Source organism: Trachypithecus francoisi, unplaced genomic scaffold (genome assembly GCF_009764315.1).
Source record: "Trachypithecus francoisi isolate TF-2019V2 unplaced genomic scaffold, Tfra_2.0 Lachesis_group8, whole genome shotgun sequence".
In the NCBI taxonomy this organism is placed as follows: domain Eukaryota; kingdom Metazoa; phylum Chordata; class Mammalia; order Primates; family Cercopithecidae; genus Trachypithecus; species Trachypithecus francoisi.
In genome coordinates this window covers 13,609,635-13,630,829 of record NW_022681473.1, presented here as the reverse complement: position 1 = coordinate 13,630,829, position 21,195 = coordinate 13,609,635, and the positions used below count along the sequence as shown (strand labels likewise).

The 21,195-nt window shown below is 40.6% G+C and overlaps 1 protein-coding gene across 2 annotated transcripts in view; it reads left to right on the top strand.

The window, feature by feature from the left end:
- LOC117080578 (membrane-spanning 4-domains subfamily A member 4A) overlaps positions 1–21,195 on the top strand; it is a 64,369-nt gene that overhangs the window by 2,649 nt on the left and 40,525 nt on the right. The window contains exon 1 of one of the 2 annotated variants that reach the window (XM_033205729.1): positions 19,794–19,960. The exons of the other annotated variant lie outside the window; for it this stretch is intronic. The gene's annotated coding sequence lies outside the window, so the exon portion shown is untranslated. Of the gene's footprint in view, positions 1–19,793; positions 19,961–21,195 lie in introns of those variants that run through there. 2 annotated transcript variants of the gene reach the window in all.

Below are 21,195 nucleotides of genomic sequence, written 5' to 3'. Positions count from 1 at the left end.
TGGTCCGACATTAAAAATTAAATAAATATGTCTACAAAGCTTTATTAAAACTAAGTTTAACATTAATAGCACACTAATATAAAGGTGAAATTTAGTTTACCTGGTCTAAAAATCATACAGGAAGCATTGTCAAATATAGAATGGTGTTTGGCTTCTTTGGTCTAAAAACTAATAAAAAATAGGTGCTAAAGGAAATTTCTCAGTAGAAAGGCACCAAGGACTATAAAGTCCACTGCTGATGTCCCCACATTTAAAACAAAAGGTCAATTTCTTAAAAATTACATACTTGGTTTATATTCCACTTCCCTTTCCCTCAAAACTAAAAGTCTTTTAGCACACGTACCACCCCTAGAATTTCCGGTAAACCAGCACCAGCTTGAAGATCACATTCTCATCAAAAGGTGAAAAAATAAAGTAAACTCAAGCCAGCCTAGGAAGGACCCTACCTTGTGCTGCTAACCACCGAGACTGCTGTTTGTACAGCAAAAAAAGGAGGGACTCATCACACCCAAGTCAAGAAAGCACCATCCCCTCCAGAGTCGTGGGCCATAGTCCCAGGGGAAAACCCTACCAAACTAAAGCTAATAAAAATTTAACTCTTTAGTCTATTCTGTTACTCTTTCTTCTTTCCTCTCTCTGTTGCTGACCATCTAGTTATTAACATAACCAAGTCAATTTCACCTCAAATTATTGCATTTAATGCTTGCCTTGTTATACCCTGTGGGGACTTGCCAAGTCAAAGACAGCTCTCTATTTTAGAAAAGTACCTCTGTCCCTCCTGACTCTCCTCAGACTGGACATTAGTAAATTAGGACCATGTAATCCAGAGAAATTTCAATAAAGACTCCAGTGTCAAGCAGGAGTCTTGCCCCCCATGTAGAGCTTTTGTGCTGTAGTTGGTCCAACGTCTGTGAATGACTAAAGAGCAAGGGTGGACTGCCCCAACTGGTTTTTGTAATTTCCTAAAATCATACATTCATTTTACTAGAGGATCATAGAAGTTAAAGACTTAACAAATTTTGGCAATTAAGACAGGATACCAAGATGCAAATGCCTGGTTGAAATGGATCAAATATTCCCTCCACATGTTAAACAAAAGCAATTGTTATGCTTGTGCACATGGCAGGCCAAAGGCCCAGATTGTCCCCTTTCCACTAAGGTGGTCCTCCAGTCGACCAGGAGTGGGCTGCATGGAAGCTCTTTTCCAGGATTCTACAGCCTGGAGTAATAAGTTGTGCCAAGCTCTCTCTGCTATATCCCAAAGTCTGGCACCCTGTGGGTCAGCCCCCGAGGTTGATCTCCCAACACTAAGTTCACTTTGTATCTCTCATGACAGGGAGGAAACTTAGCATTCCTCGGAGACCTGAAGGGATGCAGTGAGCTTAAGAATTTTCAAGAGCGGCCGGGCGCGGTGGCTCAAGCCTGTAATCCCAGCACTTTGGGAGGCCGAGACGGGCGGATCACGAGGTCAGGAGATCGAGACCATCCTGGCTAACACGGTGAAACCCCATCTCTACTTAAAAATACAAAAAACTAGCCGGGCGACGAGGCGGGCGCCTGTAGTCCCAGCTACTCGGGAGGCTGAGGCAGGAGAATGGCGTAAACCCGGGAGGCGGAGCTTGCAGTGAGCTGAGATCCGGCCACTGCACTCCAGCCTGGGTGGCAGAGCGAGACTCCGTCTCAAAAAAAAAATAAAAAAATAAAAAAATAAAAAAATAAAAAAATAAAAAAGAATTTTCAAGAGCTTATCAATCAGTCAGCCCTTGTTCATCCCCCAGCGGATGTGTGGTGGTATTGTGGTCGACCTTTACTGGGCACTCTGCCAAATAACTGGAGTGGCACTTGTACTTTAGTCCAATTGGCTATCCCTTTCACCCTGGCATTTCATCAACCAGAGGGAGGAAAATTAAGACATCGTAAAGCGAGAGAAGCCCCTTATGGATCTTTCGACTCTCACGTCTATTTAGATGTGATTGGATTCCCATAGGGAATACCAGATCAATTTAAAGCTTGAAATCAAATAGCTGCAAGATTTAAATTAATATTTGAGTAGATAACAGTTAATAAAAATGCAGATTAGATAAACTACATCTATTACAACCAACAGCAACAAGCTTTTCATGAGTTAAAAGAAAAAGTCATGTCAGCCCCAGCCCTGGGGCTACCTGACCTGACAAAACCCTTTATACTCTATACGGCAGTTAGAGTTTTAACCCAGACGGTGGGACCCTGGCCAAGGCCAGTGGTCTATCTCTCAAAACAACTAGATGGGTTTTCCAAATGCTGGCCTCCATGTCTAAAGGCCCTGGCAGCAATGGCCCTGTTAGTACAAGAAGCAGATAAACTAACCCTTAGGCAAAACCTGAATATAAAGATCCCCCATGCTGTGGTAACTTTGATTAATACCAAAGGACATCGTTGGCTAGCAAATGCTAGATTAACCAAGTAACAAAGCTTGCTATGTGAAAATCCCCATAACCATTGAAGTTTGCAACACCCTAAACCCCACCACCTTGCTCTCAGTATCAGAGAGTTCAGCTGAACATAACTGTAGAGGTATTGGACTCCGTTTATTCTAGTGGTCCCAACCTCCAAGACCATCCTTGAACATCAGTAGACTGTGAGCTGCATGTGGACGGGAGCAGATTCGCCAGCCCCTCCAAAGTGACTCTGAAGAAGACGACAAGCCCTGCTCCAGTCACACCCGGAAGCTGACTGGTCCATGCATGGCCAAAGCATGAGAAAACTCATCGTGGGACTCATTTTCCTTAAAATTTGGACTTGTACAGTAAGGACTTCAACTGACCTTCCTCAGACGACCTTCCTCAGACTGAGGACTGTTCCCAGTGTATACATCAAGTCACTGAGGTAGGACAAAAAGTTGTTACAGTCCTATTATTTTATGGTTATTATAAGTGTACTGGAACTCTAAAAAGAACTTGTTTGTATAATGTTATTCTATACAAGGTACGTAACCCAGGAAATGACCAACCTGATGTGTGTTATGACCCATCTGAGCCTCCCATGACCACAGTTTTTGAAATAAGATTAAGGACTGAGGACTCGTGGGGGCTCATAAACGATATGGGTAAAGTGTTAGCCAAAACAGAAGAAAAAGAGGTGCCCAAACAAGTCACCTTAAAATTTGATGCCTGGGCTGTCATTAATAGTAATAAGTTAGAAATACGACGTGGTTCTCTTAATTAAAAAAGAGGCTATATGACAAAAAATAAGTACATTTGTCATGAATTAGGACTGTGTGAAAATAAATGTGGATACAGGTCTTGTGTCATTTAGGCTACTTGGATAAAAAAAGAAAAAAAATCCTGTCCACCTTCAGAAAAGGAAAAGTGGCCCTTCCTGTACCAGTGGTCAGTGTAACCCCTTAAAACTTGGAATAACCAACCCCCTTGATACTCGCTGGAAAAAAAGGGGAGCATGTAACCCTAGAAATCGATGGGGCTGGACTGGATCCTTGAGTAAATATTGTAGTTTGAGAAGAAGTTTGTAAACGTTCTCCTGAGCCAGTATTTCAAACTCCTATGATGAACTGATTGTGCCAGTACCAGAAATTCCAGGAAAAACAAGAAATTTGTTTTTGCAATTAGCTGAGCAAGTAGCCCAGTCTCTCAGTGTCACTTCATGTTATGTATGTGGAGGAACTGTAATGGGAGATCAGTGGCCATGGGAAGCCTGAGAATTAGTACCTACAGACCCAGTTCCTGATAAATTCCTGGCTCAAGAAAATCACCCTGATAACTTCTGGGTCTTAAAAGCCTCAATCATTAGATAATACTGGATAGCAAGAGTGGGGAAGGACTTCACCCTTCCTGTGGGAAGACTCAGTTGCCTTGGGCAAAAACTGTATACTACAAACACAGCTACCTAGAGTTCAAACCACACTAAGAAAAATCCATTTAGTAAATTCCCAAAGTTGCAAACCGTGTGGACCCACCTGGAGTACCACCAGGACTGGACAGCCCCCACTGGATTATACTGGATATGTGGGCATAGACCTTTTGCCAAATTACCCAACCAGTGGGCAGGTAGTTGTGTTATTGGCACTATTAAACCATCTTTCTTCCTACTGCCCATAAAGACAGGCGAACTCCTGGGCTTCGCTGTCTATGCTTCCTGCAAAAAGAGAAGCATAGCTGTAGGAAATTGGAAAGATAATAAATGGCCCCCTGAGAGAATCATACAATATTATGGGCCTGCTACTTGGGCACAAGATGGCTCATGGAGATACTGGACCCCCATTTACATTCTCAACCGAATCATACAGCTACAAGTTGTCCTAGAAATAAGCACTAATAAGACTGGCAGAGCCTTGACTATTCTGACCCGGCAAGAAACTCAGTTGAGAAATGGTATCCATCAAAATATATTGGCTCTTAGCTACTTGCTAGCAGCTGAAGGAGGGGTCTGTAGGAAATTTAACCTTACTAATTGCTGTCTACACATAGATGATCAAGGGCAAGTAGTTGAAGACATAGTTAGAAATATGACAAAACTGGCACATGTGCCTGTGCAAGTGTGGCATGGATTTGATCCTGGGGCCATGTTTGGAAAATGGTTCCCAGTGCTAGAAAGATTTAAAACTCTTATAACAGGAGTTATAATAGTAATAGAAATCTGCTTACTGCTCCCTTGTTTGCTACCTGTACTTCTTCAAAAGATAGAAAGCTTAATCGCTACCTTAGTTCACCAAAATGCTTCAGCACAAGTGTACTGTGTGAATCACTATCGATCTGTCTTGCAAGAACACATGGGTAGTGAAAATGAAAGTGAGAACTCCCACTAATGAGTGAGATTCTCAAAGGAGGGGAATAAGGGAGGAGACCACCCCTCATATTGTCTTATGCCCAATTTCTGCCTCCAAAGAAAGAAGTAAAAACCAAAAGGCAGAAATGAAATCCACAGGCAGACAGCCCAGCGCTGCACCCTGGGCCTGGTTCAAGATCGACCCCTGACCTAACCAGTTATGTTATCTATAGATTCCAGACATTGTATGGAAAAGCACTATGAAAATCTCTGTCCTGTTCTGTTCCGTTCTGATTACTGGTGCATGCAGCCCCCAGTCACATACCCCCTGCTTGCTCAATCAATCACGACCCTCTGATATAGACCTCCTTAGAGTTGTAAGCCCTTAAAAGGGACAGGAATTGCTCACTCTGGGAGCTCAGTTTTTGGAGATGTGAGTCTTGCCAAAGCTCCTGGCCGAATAAAGCCCTTCCTTCTTTAACTCAGTGTCTGAGGGGTTTTGCCTGCAACTTGTCCTGCTACATATCTACTTTGGATACCTCATATGAGAGGAATCACAGAGTATTTGTCTTTTTGTAATGGCTTATTTTCCTTAGCATGAGATCTCCAAGTCTCATTCTTGTTGTAGCACATGATAGGATTTCCTTCTTTTGTAAGATTGATTAATGTTTCATTGTATGTATATACCACATTTTCTTTATTCATCCATTGATGGACATTTGGGTTGCTTCCACCTCTTGGCTATGATTAATAATGCTGAAATAAATAGGAGTGTACCAATATCTCTACAAGATCATGTAACTCATAGATATTTATTTCTTTAAAGTTAGTTTCTGGAGATGTGTTCCTTTAGTTGGGCCATGTTTTCTTTCTTCTCTGTATGCCTTGTGATCTTTTATTGAGATTTGGGCATTTGAAAAAAACACCGACCTTTTCCAGTAATTACAAACTGACTTCATGTAGTGGAAGACCTTTATTGGTTAGCATAGTTAGAGATTCTGGGGGCCCTTCAAATTATTTTGGGATGTGTGTGTGTAATTTCCTAGTAAAAGGGTTTTGCCTGCTTATTCCTCTTTCTCCCCCTGGTGTCTGCCTGCAGTACTACAGTCTCCCTAGTGCTGAAACAGGGGGCTTGCCTTTGTTCTCAGAGGCTCACAACATGCCATTCAATTCTGCACTGAGTCAGGCAAGGCAGAAACCAGTACCTTGGGTAGCCCCCACAAAACCCAGAATGCTGGACTCATGGTCTACTCCTCTGGCCTCTTTAAGGGAGAACCTGGTGCAGCGGGATAATTAAGGAATCGGAGAGACCGAGGGGTTGAGGAGGAATTATTTAATTGTTTAGGTGCACCCACCCAGTCAGATTAACATCCAAAGGACTGAGCCCTGAGCAAAGAGTCTGATTAACTTTTAAGTATTTTGTGGGTTGCGGGGAGATCTGTGCAGGGGGAAGCATATTACAGAAGTGAGAAACAAAGACAGTTATTTAATTAAGACATGCATTACATCATTTCTTCCTTTTCAAGGCACAGTATGTTTTATGACTTGAGATTATCTGCCTGGTGACCTTGCAGCTGCACAGCTAGAGAAACAGAGTCTTCACAATGGCTGGGAAAGGGAGAGATAAGGCTCACTAGCCTCAGAAAGAAAAACAGGCAGCTAATTTTAAAGGACTCCAGCCTTTTCCCTTCCTTAAGGGGAATTGGGCTGTTTTACATACAACTGAGTTTTTGCTTACACAGTTTTTAATTTCTTTTAATTCCTGTGCCACTGGGACTTTAATGTTTTCTGTAGATCAAGTCGCATTGTGCCAGGGTGAAGGAGTGGCTGGGATGAGTAAAATGTGACAACACTTTCTCCTCATTTTGATGCATCTTTTCCTGGCTTTGCATTCACCTAAGGTGCTACAACTTCTTAACTAGTTTCTGGAGTTCTCACAAAGGCAATGTAGTTCATACATTGTTGTCAAGTCAGTCTCTCCATGGGGAAACGAGGGCCTGAGGCTTCCTATTCCACCACCTTGCTGATGACACTCAAGTCAGTTTCCTATTGCTAGAGCCTATTGTGCTGAGAGGTCATCTAGTTATCCCAAGTTCCTGTGTCAGAACTCAAAAACAGATGCTTATGTTTGACAACAAGGGGTTGGAGAGAAATTTTGGAGTTCCTCTAAGTATACATACAACTCCCTGTGCACATTCTCCATAAAATATATTTTATTCCTGCAGGTCCATGAGCAAGTCTGTCTCTCTGGCCTTTCTAGTTCCAAGGATCTCTCCTTAGAGAATAAGAAGGACTTAACTCTTTGGACCCAAAACAATTATTTGTGTTTTTGTTTCCTAGCTAGCCCTGTTTCCCAGGTCCCATCTGCATCTCAGCCTTCATTACCCACTTTCCAACTCCTCTCCTTTAGGACCAGAAAATCTTCTATTTTGTAAGGACATCTGTGCTTCTCTTAATTATCATGTTATCCCTTCCATTCCATGATACCTCTCGTACCCCATACACTAGGAACTCTTCCCTTTTGATATATCTTTCTGAAGCATTTATTGTAAAATCTCTAGTGAGATATTATTCTTTGGATCGCTGGAAAACAAAAGCTAGAAGCTGGTAAGCAGCATCTCCTTCTGCATATATTATCTTAAGCAAAGAACTAAGAAGTCCCTAAATGGCTGGAATAGAGAAGAAAAAAATATTTATGTGCTTGTAAGAATTTTAATTTTTCTTATAATCTCCATTGAATAAATTAGTATTGGGCAATAGGACGTCTTCAGTTGAAAACACAACTTGGCAACTATTCCAGCATTCAAGGGATTCCGAGAAGGAGGGGCTAATGTTCAGCATAAGCTATTTCATAAAAGTGACTGTGATTTCTCATAAGTGAGAAGTTTCTTTCTATAATGGAGGAAAACAGGGAAGCGTGAAAGAAAGAAAGGAGGAAACAATGTCCTCAAACTGACAATTAAGCAAAATGAAGTGTGACTCTTTGTGAGGAGGAAGAATCAACAGCTAGAAAGAGTCCTCCAGCTCTGGCTGATCTCTGCGGCTCTGTGGGTGTTTCTAACACGATAAAACCTTATTTGTTATATGAATAATAGCCTCAGATCAATTCCTTTCTAATTGTGCCTTATATTTTATTTGGTATATTTGTTTAATGGTTTATATCTCAAAATGTCTTGAAACATCTCTGTCCAAATCATTAATTTGGGTCAACTAATAAAGAGATAGCAGTTTTATGGTTTTGACAAGGTTGATGGTGTTCTGAGTAAGTTAATACTTGCACTTAGCACCTCGGCTATGTGAGGAAACATTGACTTACCTAAGATATATAGATGGTTTAAATTATGCCATGAACTGACATGAGATCAAGGCTAATTTCCTCATGAATAATGAACATCGACACATAATTAGGATCAATTTATCTAAGAGTTTGCTACAATTATGTGTTCCCAGGAAATGCAAAACATTTATAGCTTGATATCCAAGTTTCTGTCTTTCAGTTATAACATGAGTAATAAAGTAGAGTAACACATTTAGGCTGAGAATAGAGGATGAGATGACAAATTTAATGGATGCTAAAACCATCCAGTGAAAATATGTTTGGAGACATAATATTCACATTGTCTTAAAAGTATCAGCCTACTGATTACTTTTTAGTTACGAAGTTAAAAGTGTACCTTTAAAATGAAGATAGCATGTGAATACCACCTGTCTTTGTTCACACTGTTAAAAATACCATAAACTAGACAAATATTTATTTCTCACCATTCTGCAGGCAGGGGTATCTGACATCAAAGTACTGGCAAATCCTCACGTCTGATGAGGGACAACTTTCTGATTCAAGAATGTCTGTCTGCTAGCTGTGTCCACACATGGTAGAAAGGAATGAGAGAGCTCTCTGGGGTCTCTCTCTCTCTCTCTCTCTCTCTTTGTTTTTGTTTTTGTTTGTTGTTTGTTTTGTTTTTCAGACAAAGTTTCACTCTTGTTGCCCAAGCCGGAGAGCAACGGCACGATTTTGGCTCACTGCAACCTCTGCCTCCCGGATTCAAGCGATTCTCCAATTCTCCTGCCTCAGCCTCCGCAGTAGCTGGGATTACAGTCACCCGCCACCATGCCCCGCTAATTTTTTGTATTTTTAGTAGAGATGGGGTTTCACCATGTTGGCTAGTCTGGTAGCGGACTCCTGACCTCAGGTGATCCACCCGCCTCAGCATCCCAAAGTGTTGAGATTACAGACGTGAGCCACTGCACCCAGCCTGGGGTCTCTTTTGTAAGAGAACCAATCCCATTCATGAGGACACCACCTTAGTTACCTAATCACCTCTCAAAGGCCCCACTTTTTAATACCATCACGTTAGGGGTTAGAGTTTTAACATATGAATTTGGGGAAAACATAAACATTCAGTCGATAACACCATCTTAATCAATTGATCAAAGTAACCACCGCCAAAACTGGAGTAAACTTTTATCATGTGCCTCCTTGTGTGATGCAAGGGAAGGTTGGTAAGTAGACCATATACTCTATGTTGTGTTCTTATTAAAATAGTTAACTTGAACTCATGGAAAACAAGAAATGCCCAACATATGGGGTGCTATATAAAACAAATGCTCCAAACTGAATAAAACAGTCGGGCCGGACACGGTGGCTCATGCCTGTAATCCCAGATATTTGGCAGGCTGAGGCGCATGGATCACCTGTCAGGAGTTCAAGACCAGCCTGGCCAACATGGTGAAACCCTAGCTCTACTAAAAATACAACAAATTATCCAGGCGTGGTGGCAGGCACCTGTAATCCCAGCTACTTGGGAGGCTGAGGCAGGAGAATCGCATGAGCTCCGGAGGCAGAGGTTTCAGCGAGCTGAGATCGCACCTCTGCACTCTAGCCTGGGCAACAAGAGCAAAACTCTGTCTCAAAAAAAAAAAATGTCATAAAAAGCTAAAACAAATACGAAACCAAACAACAAAAAAATAGAAGCTTCTCTAAGAGTAGATTATGGGAGACTCAAAGGACAGGAGAACCAAATGTATGAGTGAACCATAATTTATGTGTTTATTTACATCTAAACACATAATCCCCTCCTTTATCCCCAAAGTTTATGTAAAAATAATTTGGGGATAATGGAGGAAATTTTAATAGGAACTATATTTTAGATCATTATATTAATAAATTTGGGGATGTAATAATAATGTTAAAGCTACGTTAAGATAATAGTATTCTTAGGAGACATATTCTATGTATTTAGAGATCCAGTATCATGATGTCAAGCACTTACATTCTTAAAAATAAATTTTATTGTACATATTTAAGGTATACAACATGATGTTATGAGATACATATGAAGAATAGAATGCTTACTATAGTGAAGTAAATTAACACATCCATTATCTCAAAGAGTTACCCATTTGTATTTCAATGTGTGGAAAAAGCAGCTAAAATCTACTCATTTAGCAAAAATGCCAAATATAATGCAATGTGATAAACTATAGCATTTATATGATACATTAAATCTCAAGATTTGCTCATCCTACGTATCTGCTGCTTTGTATCTCTTGACCTACAGCTCACAGCTCCTCAGTTTTCTCCCTTTCTCCTGTCTTCTACCCCTGGTAACCACAGTTTTATTCTCTGTCTCTGTGTATTCTACATTTGGTTTTTGTTTGTTTGTTTGCTTAGATTCCACATGTAAATGAGATTATTCAATATTTCACTTAGCACTTAGCATAAGGTCCTCCAGGTTCTTGCTTGTTGTGGCAAATGGCAAGATCTCCTTTTTAAAGGCTGAATAACATTGTGATTGTGTGTGTGTGTGTGTGTGTGTGTGTGTGTGTGGTGTGTGTGTGTTTCTTTATCCATTCATCTGTCAATAAAAACAGCACTCTGTGCCTGTTCTGGGAGTGGGAGCCTCAAAGATCTCCCAAATACCAGTGGGGTCATTCCTCCACTGGTGGAATGTCCTGGTGAGTAGCATCTGGCTTCCACCTACCTATACTGATTTCTTATTTAAAATCACTTAAAGTGACAAGCTTGGCCATACCGTCAGTTTTCTCCCCTGGACAGCTTTTTATCTCTACATGGCCAGGCTGATAATTTTTTTTTTTTTTTCTTTTTGAGACAGAGTCTTGCTCTGTTGCCCAGGCTGGAGTGCAGTGGTGCGATCTTGGCTCACTGCAAGCTCTGCTTCCCGGGTTCACGTCATTCTCCTGCCTCAGCCTCCCGAGTAACTGGGACTACAGGTGCCCACCACCATCCCCAGCTAATTTTTTGTGTTTTTAGTAGAGACGGGATTTCACCGTGTTAGCCAGGATGGTCTCAATTTCCTGACCTTGTGATCTGCCTGCCTCAGCCTCCCAAAGTGCTGGGATTACAGGGGTGAGCCACCGTGCCCAGCCCCAGGCAGATAATTTTCTAAATCTTTACATTTCACTTCTTTTGATTATAATTTTTTTGATTAATTTATTTCTCTCTTCTCATACTTTACTATAAGCAGTCAGCTCCCTAAACACTTTACTTGCACACTTATTTCACCAAATATCCCAGTTCAGCGCTCTTAAGTTTTTAAGTTCTGCTTTCCACAAAACTCTAGGACATGGACACAATTCAGCTAAGTTCTCTGCTGCTTGGTAACAAGGATGGTCTTTCCTCTACTTTATAATAAAATATTTCTCATTTTCATCTGACACCTCAACACAATGATATTTACTGCCCCAAACCGGGTAATTTATAAAAAATAGCAAATTACTTCTTATAGTTTTGGAACTGAGAAGTCTATGATCAAGGTGCTGCAGGTTGAGTGTCTGGTTAGGGTCACCATGCTTGCTTCCAAGATGGCACCTTGTGGCTGCATCTTCCAGATAGGACAAACTCTGTGTCCTCATATGGTGGAAGGAACGGAAGGGTAAAATAGTCAAATGTCTTGTGAGGCCTCTTTTATAAGGATCTTAATTTCATTCATGAGGGAGGAGTCATCACGACCTAATTGCCTCCTAAAGGCCCAAACTTTTAATACTATTGCATTTGAAATTAAATTTCAACATGTATTTTGGAGGGGATACAAATATTCAAACCATAGAAACCATCTATGTTTGGGTTTATTTCTTGGCTATCTATTCTGACCCACTGGTGTATATGTCTGCTTTTATGCTCGTGTCATACTCTTTTGATTACTATAACTTGATAATATACTTTTTTTTTTTTTTTGAGATGGAGTCTCGCTCTGTTGCCCAGGCTGGAGCACAGTGGCTGGATCTCAACTCACTGCAAGCTCCGCCTCCCAGGTTTACGCCATTCTCCTGCCTCAGCCTCCCAAGTAGCTGGGACTACAGGCGCCCACCACCTCGCCCGGCTAGTTTTTTGTATTTTTTTAGTAGAGACGGGGTTTCACCGTGTTAGCCAGGATGGTCTCGATCTCCTGACCTCGTGATCCACCCGTCTTGGCCTCCCAAAGTGCTGGGATTACAGGCTTGAGCCACCGTGCCCGGCCTATACTTTTAAATCAAGAAGCATAATGCCTTCAACTTTGTTCTTCTTTCTCAGAATTGCTTTGGCTATTCAGGGTGTTTTGTGATTCCACATGAATTTTGGCATTTTATTTTATACTTCTCTGAATAAGGATTGTGTCAAATCCTTATATTGTGTTGGGTAGCATTGATAGGGACAGGAGGCAGGGAAATTCTGGGCAGAAGAGAGCAGGTCCCAGGAGAGGGCCCCACTCTCAGGCCAAAAAGCCCAATACTGCAGCTCAAAGTGAGAACATTATATTCCTGTTTTCCTGCTTGAATGTTGCCTTTTCCAAAACCACCCATGGCCCACAAGCCCTCCATCCTGTGCCCATAAAGACCTCAGGTTCAGCCAGCAGACTGAGGAAAAGCAGGACATTGGAGACTACAGTCAAAATCAGAGAGAAGAGGCTTGTCTTCAAAGGAACAGCTTGATGGCATAGCTTCAAAGAGGAGTCCAGTCCAGGAATGGCTGGACTCCAAGGGAAGATTAACATCCCACTCCATCCCCTTTTCAGCTCCCCTTCCCACTGAGAGCCACTTTCACAGGCAATGCAATTTCCCACATTTGCTATCTTCAATTCCTTCATGCAACCTCATTCTTCCTGGACACTGGACAAAAACTCAGGTGCCATGAGTGTAGGTGCAAAAGGCTGTCACACTGACCCTCCACTGAGCTGTTAACATATAAGCTGTCTGCAGATGACAAAGCTAAAAAGCCCTGTAACACTGCCTCTGGGGCTTCAAGGGTCGTGGATACCCTCTCCTAGATGCTGCTGCACAGCTGGTATGAAGTTCACTCTTGGTGTCACCCAAAAGTGCTTGCCCTGACTCCTGCACCTGGTCACCTGCACACCCTCTCCCATGAGGGATGGAGCAGCAAGTGAGGGGAGTTTGCCTTTGCTGGCACCCATGCACTCCAGTTCCCACCCACAAAGGGATCAGAGAAATATCCTGCTTCATTTGGGGGACCATCCGGGATATGTCAGAAGGTGAGTAAATGCGGATCTGCCAGATCTGTCTCTTCTTGTTCTCAAACTTTGAGAGTACAGTTGGATGTCAGGAGTTTGTGGCAGCTATCGTGACAGCATTGGTCATTTGAGTCCTCAGTGATAGGGCTTTTGGTTTCCTCTTTAAATCATTTTCCCCACACTGGAGAATCTTAGCTGAGGGAATCCCTTTTGATATTTGATCTAACACAGCCCACAGGCAGCCACAATAGTGTTGAAATACAAGGTACAGCCTCTTGGGGTAGCTATAGAGCCAAGGTTCTGGACCCACAGTCTAGGAAACAACTTCCACCTAAATCTTGGTGCACTGTTTTACTCTCCAGGTCATGGTGAATGTAGATTACCCACAAAGCTAGAGTCTGTGACTCTGAGGTACCCCAGCAGCTCAGGCCCAAGAGGCAGGGATGGAGCTGTGACTCTGACTCTGCAGGGCAGAGTGAAGTATCACTATATTTCTGGAGAAAAAGTAGGTGGTTGACAGGTTTAGGCCCTGGAGAACCAAGTGCATCTGCAATCAGGTTCTGGAGTCAACAAGGCGCAGTGCCAACTCAAGACTTCAAGGGCACCATTTAATTATGACTCTGGATCCTGGGTCATGAAACATGGCCGCAGCTCAGGCTCTGAGAAGGGAAGTGCAGTGGCAGCAAAGATGCAAGGATGGTGAGAGGCAACTGTAGCTTGGGCCCTGGGAGGCAGGGAGTAGTGCAGCGATGCTCCATTCCCTAAGAGACACCTTACCTCAGCAGCTCAGATTCCAGGTGACTAGTCTCATTCCAGGGAGGCAGAGAGCTCTAGATATTTAGTCCTCAGTGTAGGGCGACACAGTTCGGTAAAGGCTTTGGTTCCCCAGGAGGTGAAGCACCATGTCAGCTCAGGCCCTTGTAGGCACGACTGCTTGACTTGACCAATATTCTATTTCTTCAGAAGGCAGAGCACTGCATTAGCTGAGGTGCCAGGAGGCATGACTATTTGGCTGGGCCAAGACTCTAGAGTTCCCTGAAATGGGACATTGCATGAACTTAGGCTCTGGGAGCTGGGGCTGCTTGAATCAACCAAGATTTTATTTCCCAAGAAGGTCAGGCACTGTATTAGCTCAAGCAACCCCTGTCTGGGTTCATTAGAAAACAGAGCCTGAGATATGGATCTAATGCCAATGCTTTAGTTGAAAGAGCACAAAAAGTGCGTAAATCATAAATGTACAGGTCAATAAATTATCAAAAAGTAAATACATGTGTGTTCCTACCATCCAATTATAAATTAAGAAATAGCAAATACTAAGAAGGTATAGAGCCTTTTGCTCCCTTCCAGTCACTATACCCCAAGAGTAACCACTATCTCAACTTCTAATACCTGTGATTAGTTTCAGTGCTTTTGGTCTTTTAATTAATGAAATCATATGGCACACATTTTTTTATGAGTTTGATTTCTCTTCAGTTTTATTGTGTTACTTTGCTGGGTAACATACAAGCAAAAAACTCAGGGATTAAATTAAATCTGTATATTTCCTCTCAAGTTTGTAGGTCAGTGAGGTTTCAGTATGATGAAAAGAGGCTAATTATACGAAAAAAATAAAGTTAGGAATTTATGTCAAGTTTTTATTTTCACTTTTAACTGAGAATCACACTGAATGTGCTAAAACTGCCTCCTGAAGGATAACTGTAGAATGAAGCTAGAATGTCAGCTCCATGAGGTCATAGATAGCTCAGTTAGTTCACTCTATATTCCCAGTAGTGCCTGGAATGTAGTCAATGCTCAATAAACATTTGTTGAATAAGGATATTTAGCTATAGAGTTAATTTACAGATGTATTTAAGAGCTCTGTCTTCAACCCTGAAGATGCCTAAATGTATGGATTTTGACTCTTTATCAAGCTAAGAACATTGGGATTTATACTGTGCCATTTAGAATTATTTAAACTCTCTTGGCCAATCCCAAGGTCAATTTCTTTGTTAACGACTTGCAACTAGCCTAATGGGTTTGACAAAACCTGTTTCGACTTCTCTTCAATGGGGTACAGAGAGTTTCTTGCATAGATCTGGGCAGTTCAAGTCAGAAACTGGCATGGTTCACGTGTCTGATTAGGCCTATGGGGATCTGGTACTGTGGAATGTCTCCAGTGCTTGCCTACTCTCTTGCTGCATTGTACCCTCTGCCTTTAGATAAAAGCCTCATGTGAGTACATTCTTTGGTGTTTGTTGAGTCCTTTCAAATATCTGCCTGGGGAAAATAAGAGACTCTACTTGGGCAATATAATTGGAAATAGATAATATATCATATTTATAAACAAAAACTTTGAACTGATTTTCTTCTTGAATCAAATATCTTTCAGATAGAAAAATAAAAAGTGACTGAAATATGAAACTTCTGCTTTCTAGGTAGGCTAAAACAAATATATGCATATGATACATTTATAAGCAAAATTTGCAGAATTTGCAGGTACATTTCTAGTTCCAGAATAAATTAAATCAAAATTTTGAAACAATACGAACAAGTGCTAAATAACTAAATTTTCTAATCCTAATTCTAGAAAAGATAATCTTTGTCAACAAAGAAGGAATCTTATCTTACATGCAGATGGTGCCAGTTTTACAGCTTAAAAAAGTATATGCATATATGTATATGGAAAATACATACATTTGTTAAGTAATATACAAGTTATATATATATTATATTTTCAAATAGCATACATTTGTATGTAATATAAATGTTATTTATGTTTTTAAATGTTTTTAAAAACATACCTTTATATGTAATATACAAGTTATTTATATATTAAATGTATTTTCAAAAAACAAGTGTGTAATATACAAATTATTTATGTATTTAAACATATTTTCAAATAACTTAAAAATATATATATTCCATATATACGTGTGTGCGTGTATATGTATACACACACACACACATATATATATATATATGCATGTATGTGATTTTGGCGACCCTGTTAGGGGCACAGTGTCTGTGGTTTCAGAGCTGGAGGTAAGATGGAAATGTTTTCATTTTTTTCCAAATATGAGGGAATACTAAGTAGAAAAAAAATTAAGATAAAAAATGAATTACTGGAAGTAATCGGCAAGGGTTGAAGCACTTTGCTGCTGGCATGAAGGGAATAAGGGGGAAAGAAGCACCCTAGATGATAGCTAGCTAGTACAGCACTATGTGGTTCCTGAGCCCCATCCAGACTGTGACTTTCCTCCTCTTGATGTCCAGCCCCTCCTGGCCGAACTGAAAACATCCATTTGAGAGACGGAAGCAAGTTACCCACTGCATCTGGTGAAGCTGTACCTAGAGTCTGAGAAGGATTAAAACAAGCTGTCTTGACCTTTTACTGGGGGAAAATATCACCCTTTGCTGAAATTGATGATGAAAAGATCCAGAGGGGAAACCACAAGGAACTTTCTGAACTGCTTCTTCTGCTAGAAAGAGTGTACTTATTGGAGATGAATTGTTTTCTTAATCTAGTATTATCAGCCTCACAGAGTTATTCACAAGTAATTAAGTTCCTGGGAATCACATGAGCATTAGCAATCCCAAGAAACCTTAGTCAGTAAAAAAATAAATCGCTGATCTTGAAGAGATTCAAACAGGAAGGCAAAAGCACCGTCAGCTTTGTTCAAACTATATCTCAAATTTAGTTGTTTTTTGTTTTTCTATCCACCAGGCAATCAAAAGGATGTTGCTTTATACATCTTTTCTGTGTTTTTCATACAGTAAACTCAAAATTTAAACCAAGGGACATATTTTAATTAATTAAAAGACTTAAATATTTTCCCTGGAAAGTGTAACAACTTTATCTTATTATATGTTTTGTATTTGTTGTTGTGTGAAGAAAAGACCTTTGAGCATATATTAAAACTGTCTGGATATTACTATATAAAACATTGGAAAATATCACAAATTAATTTAAATATAAAATAACTGGAATGTGATAGGGTCTTTTAATAGCTACTTCATGAAACTTAAATAAGGTGACTAAAAATAACAGCATATAAAAATGACAATACTTCAATTTTCTGCTTGGATATTTTAAATTAGAAGTATTGATTTAATTAAGTTACGTATGTTGACATGCTTAAGTAAATTTTGAATATAAAGAAAGAAATAAAAATGCTAATATTTATATTCATGAGAATCTTTTTAAAGTTGAAGCTCAGCTCTTCCAATTATGATAGAGCCAGACTTAATCTTCCACTCTGTACAGTTAAAAAACTGGGTTGGGCACAGTGGCTCATGCCTCTATTCCCAGCACTTTGGGAGGCTGAAGTGGGAATCCCTTGAGCCCAGGATTTCAAGGCTGCAATGACCTATGATTGCACCACTGCACTAGAACCTGGATGATAGAATTAGATCTTGTCTCAATAAAATTTTTTAAATCATAAAGAAAACTGGAAAAAAAATAAGTACAACTCTTTCCAGACATTGGACAAAGTTAGTGCAGGACTTTCAACATTGACAAATGAAAAAATAAAGTGAATATAATAATTGCTCTGGTTTTCTGCATGAAAAAACTTTCCATACCATGGTCAGGGGGAGAGATTTATTCTGATGTTGCTGAATTCAGAAGACAAAAACCAGAATTTGAGGGCACTGAGACAGCTGGAATTAGTGAGAAGAGAACCATAACAGGGATAGCTCTACAGAGACAGAGTTCCAGAAATCTGCAAGTATCCTAAATTTGTTGTCCAATACTAAGCTGTACCTTTGTAGGTTGAAATTTTAAAAGTACAGTCAAGGACTAGCCAGGTAGTTGTAAGCTGTATGATTATCAGGGCTCACACAATGCTGAGAGACATTCAAGTTCCAATCAGCTAGAATGTAGGGACTTCCATGAATACTTGGGTGATAGAATAGAGACCTCCAGAAAGGTTATTAATAATAAGTCAATTATTATTAATGCTTTAATAATTAATCTGTTACTAATAAGCCAATTATTACTAAAGCATACCCCCAATTAATAACAACTATAAACCTTCTGATATTGTTTGGCTCTGTGTCCCCACTCAAGTCTCATGTTGAATTGTAATCCCTAATGAGGCCTCAGGAAACTTACAATCATGGCAGAAGGTGAAGGTGAAGCCAGCATGTCTTATGTAGTGGAAGCAGGAGGAGGAGAGAGTGAGGAGGGAAGTGCTACACACTTTCAAACAACCAGATCTTGTGAGAACTCACTATTATGTGAACAGCAAAGGGAGAGTCCATCCCTATGATCTAATCACCTCTCACCACTCTCCGTCTCAAAAAAAAAAAAAAAAGAAAATATGAATGCCTATGCAAATTCAATACTTTTAATCTTATCATAACAAAAATTCACTTCCTCAGAAAGAACTTTCCTGGTTACACACATGCCACGGTAGTTTGCTACACCCATCAACCCGTCATCTGCATTAGGTATTTTTGCTACTGCTATCCCTCTCCCAGACCCTCACCCCTCAACAGGCCCCGATGTATGATGTTCCCCTCCCTGTGTCCATGTGTTCTCATTGTTCAGTTCCCACTTATGAGTGAGAACATGCAGTGTTTGGTTTTCTGTTCCTGTGTTAGTTTGCTGAGAATGATGGTTTCCAGCTTCATCCATGTCATTGCAAAGAACATGAACTCATCTTTTTTTATGACTGCATAGTATTCCATGGTGTATAAGTGCCACATTTTCTTTATCCAGACTACCATTGATGGGCATTTGAGTTGGTTCCAAATCTTTGCTGTTGTGAACAGTGTGGCAATAAACATATGTGTGCATATGTCTTTATAGTAGAATGATTTATAATCTTTCGGGTATATACTCAGCAATGGGATTGCTGGGTCCAGTGGTATTTCGGGGTCTAGGTCCTTGTTTTTTTTGTTTGTTTTACTTCTTATACATGACATTTTCCAGTCAGTTTCTTTTTGGTTGCTTTTCTGTACACTTAGAAATAATCAACATCTTTAAGTTACTAAAAAACTCCTTAGGGCACACATTAATCCTTACAATTCTGCAATTTAATTATTGTTAAGTCAATTTCATATGAGACAGAACAGTTTACATGATTCACATCCATGAAGTGTTTTAACATATGAAACAAAGGGGGGGTTTCAAATAAATGCCAGTGTTTTAAGTTTTTATTAATATATGTCTATTCTACTGGTAAGGTGCTCTCTGTGACACATTTCACTAGACCATCACAGCCCCTTTTGTGCCCTCTTTCTTCCTTTTGCATCTTCATTTCTAAGTGTATTCAATCTGCAATAGATATGCATGAAAGGAATATGCTTTCTCTTGAAGCCAGGAAACTTAGGCTGTAATCCTGCATGCCCCACATACTGGCCCTATGACCAAGTTTCCTGAGGTTAGACAGTGTCCTGAATGGCCCTGGGTTACCTTCCTGTGAGTGTGTGACACACGGAATGAACTCAGCCCTGCAAATACCACTTCCTTTTTTTGTACTAGAGCAATGTTAAAGTCACTGAGACTCTCATTGCTGAAATAACACACACACACACACACACACACGCACACACACACACACATGCGCAGACACTTAGTTCTTACAATATAGAGATGCTTTGCTTAGACTGGGCTATATCTGAGAGATCTGATTTACATCTTATAAAAATAGAACATCAGAGTTAGAAGAGACGTAGAAATCTTCCTACACTGAAATATGAGAAGACTGTGGCCCAGGGAAAGAAAGTGATTCACGTGAGTCATGAAGGTAATGAATGTACAACCCAGATTTTCTGTTTTTCCTATTATCCCCTTCATGTTGACATTGATGTGTCGTATTTAATTGAGCCACAAGAGGGAGAGAGTGGACAAGAAAATGTGCTTTGAATTCCTGCCTAATCTGGTGTCTTCTGGGAGGACTTTATGAAAAGCCAACTCTCAGCTCTGGTCTTGTGTACTAGCTCTGGGTTGGGTCCTATTTCTATCCCATATTTTCTGGGAATCTAGTGGATACAGGAAGTCATCCCTCTGACCCTCAGCTTTTTCATCTGCTAAATGTAGATATTATTTAGATATTATTACTTATATCAAAAGGTGTTAGTGAGGATATCTGAGAATGAATACTCAAAACATCACAAGTTGATTTTCAAGATAATATTAAAGTGTTTTAATTTCCAAGGGTGCTTTTCATACCATCCTAACTTTATATCACTTTTTTATCCACCCCCACCCCATTCTCTGCACTCTGGATGAACTAAAAACATATTTTAGATTTTATCTAATTGTTATTTACTCTAGTCTCCTCTCCCCTCTCCTGTCTTTCTCCAGATTCTGTAAAATGTGAGCACATGCAGGATGGAGGAGGGTGTGGATACAGCTGGAGGGAGAGGCTGAGACTGCACATCTCACCTGGTCTCATATTCTGAAAAATCTGGGTTATAAATTACCATGCCCTCCTCTCTGCTTTTTGAAACATGGATCTTATTGCCAAAGGTGAGGGTTTGGGAAGGCTTCAGGAGGAGTGGCCAGGTGGCAACACCCGTGCCTGGCTTCTTTCCATCTTGGTGGAGCAGCCGCTGGCCTCTCATACAGGAAATAACGTGAACCAGCCCGACCCTGAGAGCCTCCCGCATGGTGCTGGACTTATAGATCGCACATTAAGGAAATTTGTCCATGAGAGATTTTGGGATGATGCATATGGTTTCATGGATCTAGAAGTGACTCTGAAAGTGAATGAGCCAACCTAGTCGTTTCTAGTGAAACTGACTGATGAACTGGAAATGAACCAAGCATTTATTTTCCAAAGCCATAGAGTGGGTCAGTGAAAGCTGGGTGGAGAGAGGATTTCAGCAAAGGGAAGATGCATCTTAACAGGATCACTCTGGCCACCTGTCTTGGTAAGAATAGACTGAAGGGAGGCAAGGGAAGATGTGGGGAGGATAGTGAGGAGGCTCCGGCAGTAGTCCCAGAGAGAGGATGGTGGGTTGGGTTGTTAGGACACAG